This window comes from Egretta garzetta, unplaced genomic scaffold, assembly GCF_000687185.1.
Source record: "Egretta garzetta isolate BGI_Z169 unplaced genomic scaffold, ASM68718v1 scaffold240, whole genome shotgun sequence".
Lineage (NCBI taxonomy): Eukaryota > Metazoa > Chordata > Aves > Pelecaniformes > Ardeidae > Egretta > Egretta garzetta.
The window spans coordinates 838,309-843,496 of record NW_009258480.1 but is presented as its reverse complement, the minus strand read 5'-3'; positions in this window follow the sequence as shown (position 1 = coordinate 843,496).

Genomic DNA, 5,188 nt, shown 5'->3' with positions numbered 1-5,188 from the left:
TCTTGTGACTGTTTTATGTTCCTGATGACAACAGCAAGCAAATCTATGTTCAGCCTGCACTGACATCAAAGATGTACAATGCTGTGTTGTCTTACACATAATGAGTGCCAAAGTAAAACCTGATGCGAACATCTTCTTTAGACTGATTTTACTATGTCAGATGAGCCCTAATATTTCCTGTCTTAGACAAGATGCCCCTTGATTTTTACACAATAACTCATGTTCTTGAGATTTCTGACCACCGTCAGCTAGGCATTACAGTGTGTACAGAATGAATAATGTTATGTAAACAGAAAATTAATCAAATTCCCATTTCTTTTGGAGGCAAAACCTCCTTTTAAAGGACTTTAGGCCCATCCAATGTAATTGACACATTTTTCATGCTCTATGCCTGTCTGTTGACACTAGAAAAATAAGCCTCAGTGGTTAACAGGTTAGAGAAACATGAAAAATGCATCTCTTCACCCACCTTGGTTCTCACAGTCCCTGTACAAGACTCACTAGAGGTGGTTTTTTTCCCGCCTTTTCACCATACAGCAGGATTTATTCATATATTGGTCTAATATGTTACAGATTAGTGATAGAAATGCATTATCTTACATGAGTAGTTCATCCCATCTTGAACACTTGAGGGAGAACTTCAGAAAAAATGATGAAAGCTCTTGAAAAACAGCTATTGAATTTGGCTTCCTACTCTGCCATGTTTTTAATAACTTCGCTGCTTGTCTAACAATTTGTTTAATAAACTTTGAAAGATTTTAAGTTGCTTGTTTTCCTAAAAGCAAATGCTCATAATTATTTGGTAAAACATTCCATATATACTGTGTGGAAATCTCTGTCTCTAGGACTATATCTAAATCATGCGCTTGTTTTCATATAATATTACACAGCTTTCACATGTGACCAACTCAAGAGCAGAATAAAAACCCACATGATGGGAATAGACAGAGTTCCACTATAGTCACAACAGTAACATGACTGGAAAAAATTGTCACTTGTTCATGGTTTGTTTGTCAGTGGTTTTTTTTGTTTTTTACCTGAGCTGTTTCTGTAGTGTTTCTCTCTTGCCTACTTTTGCATAGATTCCCCTAAAGGTTAATGTTTCATGCCTTAAATAAAAAGACAAGTATGCTGCCTAGGTGACACAAGAATGAAGCTAGTTACTTTGTTAGGCTGAAAAAATAACTCACAATTTTTTTATTTCCAAGTATATTTACTTGTGACAGGTGACCTGCTTAATAGATGAGGGAAAAGCTGTGGATGTTGTCTACCTAGACTTTAGTAAAGCTAAACACCTGACAATTTTTTTGTCCTTACCATGGTGTTCCACTTTTTCAAGGTGGAATCAGAGGTGGAGCATTTACAGCTAAAGAAGTATCTTGTCAGAGTGGCATAACAAGGGAGAAAACTCCTCACTTGTTACATGAATAACAAAAGGTGAATGAGAAAGAATGATCAGAGCTCATTTAATCCAGTATAAAATATTTGTTTCCTCATTTCACAGAATCACAGAATGGCAAGGGTTGGAAGGGACCTCAGGAGATCATCTAGTCCAACCTCCCTGCTAAAGCAGGTTCACCTAGGTCAGGTTGCACAGGCCATCATCCAGGTGGGTTTTGAATATCTCCAGAGAAGGAGACTCCACAACCCCCCCTGGGCAGCCTGTTGCAGTGCTTTGTCACCCTCAAAGTAAAGAATTACTTCCTCACATTCAACTGAAGCCTCTTATGCTTCAGTTTGTGCCCATTGCCCCTTGTCCTGTCACTGGGTACCACTGAGAAGAGAAGGCAAAGTATGTGACTGCACTCAGCAATCTTTTTCTTGTCTTCTTTACCTGGATGCCCTACCATTCCTTTCTGACTTACTCAGACTGATAGAAAAAATAGTTGGAAGGATCCTTTGGAGGTCACCTAGACTAGCCCCTACATAAACCAGGGCCAGTTAGATCAAGTTGCTTATGGATGTGTCCAGTTGATTTGTGAATTATCTTCAGAGATGGATGGAGATTCCACAGTCTCTGTGGGCAGCATGTTAGAGCATTTGATCACCCCCATAGTAAAAATCACACCTAAACAACATGATTGCCTTTTATAATAAATTTGACAATATTTGTAGATGAGGGGACAATACTAATGTCATTCAAATAAACTTCAGTAAGTCTTTGTCAGTCTTAAAAAATATTCCTTTATCTAAGTTAGGACATTATGGCCTAAATGGGTTGATAACTACATGAGTAAAGAATTGTTTGGGACATCAGGATTAAAAGGTAGTGTTTACCCTAACCAAGACACTCTAGTGGTATTCCTCAGGGGCCATTCAGGAACCTGTTCTGTTTAATAACTATATCAATGATCCAGAGGAGCTGACAAAGTGAATTCTCAGAAAATTTTCAGGTGATAAAGTGTGAGTGAAGGAACAGCCAATACTGCTGAGGGCAGTGCTGCTGTCACTGAAATTGGGAATAAACCTCGTAACTCCAGTGTAGGGTTAAAAGGCAGGCATTCTTTATTCATGGTGCTGGATGCATGGGGGATCGCTCCACCTGACATGCATCCGGCACCATGAATAAAGAATACCTGCCTTTTAACACTACATTGGTGTTACGAGGTTTATTCTTCCCAATTTTGGTGACACTGACATCCAAAGGGACCTGCACAGTGTTACAGGAAGCTTATGAAATTTATCAAGAACAAATGGGAGATCTTGCATCTGGCAACGATGTTCCCCTGGCTGCAATACAGCTGGAGACTGACTGAGGGGGGGGAAGCTCCCTTGAAAAGTCTGGGAGCTTGCAGGCAGCAAGCTGATCATGAGTTATTAGTGTGCCCTGCAAGCAGAGGGCCAAAGGCATTCTAGGCTGGGTTAATGGGAATACAGCCTGTAAACTGAGGGATTCTCCTTTTACTCATGATTTGTTAGCACCTGGAATAGTGCAGTCAGCTTAGAGACCCCCAAGACAAGAGAGATGTTAATAAATTATTTTGGCCACCAAGATAGCTGGGGACTGCAAAACTTGATTTGTGAGGATTGAGGGATCTGGGTTTATTTAGCCTGGAGAAAAGACAACTTTGTGGGGAGGACTTAATGCCGTTCACCCAATACCTGTGAGGACGGTCTCAAGAAGACAGTGTCAAAATCTTTGCAGCAATGCATGACAGAAAGACAAGAAATAACAGGCAAAATTCCTAAGTGAGGAGCTCCAACTTAACACAGAGATAAGTATTTTCCCCACGAAGACAGTCTGGCAGTGAAAGAGGTTACCAAGGAAGATTGTTTAGTTTCCATTCCTGGAGATTTTTAAGACCCATTTGGATAAAGCCCTGAGAAATCTGGGCTGAACTCAGAGCTGACCCTGCTTTGACCAAGAAACTGGAATAGAGAGATCCTTCCATTCTGAATTACTCTATGATCATATAATTCCATGATTCTATGACTGAGAATGAACTTCAATGGTTCATTTAAAACTTTTTCCTATCACGTTGTCATATTCCTGACTATGACAACTGCAGCTTTCCATTATTGTTGAACAATCCGGAAGAGTCTGAGCTTGAAGTAGAAAAAAATGGACTAGAAAGAAAGGCTGTGAGTTTTATATGTATATTTTAGTTCTGAGAGCTTATAATTTTGTTTTTATGTCTAACATGAGTTATATAGCCTTATCTCCTCAGCAGAGAAGTGACTAGTAAAGACATTAAAAACATTTTCACAAACCCATTTTTTTCCACAGAATTTGTTTCTCTGTCAAAATAGAAATATTTCATAAAGACAGTTTAAATGCCAGCACAAGACCCTCAGAAACCTGTTAGCTTTATTTAGCACTTAGAGAGTCTCAGATACCAGGGTCTAGAAGTCAAGGGCTGGAGGTATTTGTGGACAGCAAGTGTTCTCAGGAGAGTAATATGCAGAATGTGATTCTAGCTGGGCACATTTCCCTTGTAAACACTAAACAAGACTCTGAACTTTCAAAACCCTCCACAGAATGGAATTAAGATTTTTCTTAGTGATTTTCATGGACCTTTCTATGACTAGGAAGCAAAACTGACAATGTGCTCCCCTTTAGGATCCATATTACTCTATCACTTACAAATGCTATATGGACCTCCCAGAATTCTTGCATCTTGCTCATGTTGCACAGCAGCATAGAATCATAGAAAAATTTGGGTTGGAGAAGACCCTTAAGATCATAAAATCCAACAGTAGATGTATTATCTGTTCACTCTGAAAGGGTCCCAGCTGCGGAGGCATTTGGCTGGTTTATTTTATACTTTTTCTTTTAGTTTTTCACATTTTGTGCTTGCTAAGGAAGCAGCAGTCAAGAGCACTGTAAAGAGGCTAATGCTTTGTCATGAAGCACCATATTCTGACAGTTTTACACATGAAGAGAAAAAGCATTTTCTTTTCTTTTGTGATAACCTAGTCTTGTTATGTTAAAGGATGGAAAAGAACGGATGAAAGAAGGCATGTAGCACATATTGTTTTCTGTTGCATCATACTTCTGTGCTGCTTGAGAGTAGAGTTCAGATCTCTTCTACCTTTCTCCAATCTAAGGCTAGTAGACAAAATAAAGCTAGCTGTGCCAGGGTCATGACACCCTACCTAGGCAGGCGTCCAGGTCTTACTTGAACAGGCAACAAGAACCATGATAAAGGACAGAGTGATACGTAGCTGGTCATTTTTATTGTGGTATAAAGAAGGTATTTTCATTTTCTAGAATAAAAACATAGATTTAAGGCACGAAGCACAGAATTAAATTACTCAACTGAAAAGGTCTTAAAAAGTTTTTACCAGGCCCAGTCAGCATGGGTTCATGAAAGGCAGGTCTTGCCTAATCAACCTGAATTCCTTCTACGACCAGGTGACCCGCCTGGTAGATGAGGGAAAGGCTGTGGATGTTGTCTACCTGGACTTCAGCAAAGCCTTTGACACAGTCTCCCATAGCATTCTCCTGGAGAAGCTGGCCGTTCACGGCCTGGATGGATGTACTCTTTGCTGGATTAAAAACTGGCTGGACGGCTGGGCCCAGAGAGTTGTGGTGAATGGAGCTAAATCCAGTTGGTGGCCGGTCACAAGCGGTGTCCCCCAGGGCTCAGTCCTAGGGCCAGTCTTGTTTAATATCTTTCTCAATGACCTGGATGAGGGGATTGAGTGTGCCCTCAGTAAATTTGCAGACGACACCAAACTGGGTGGG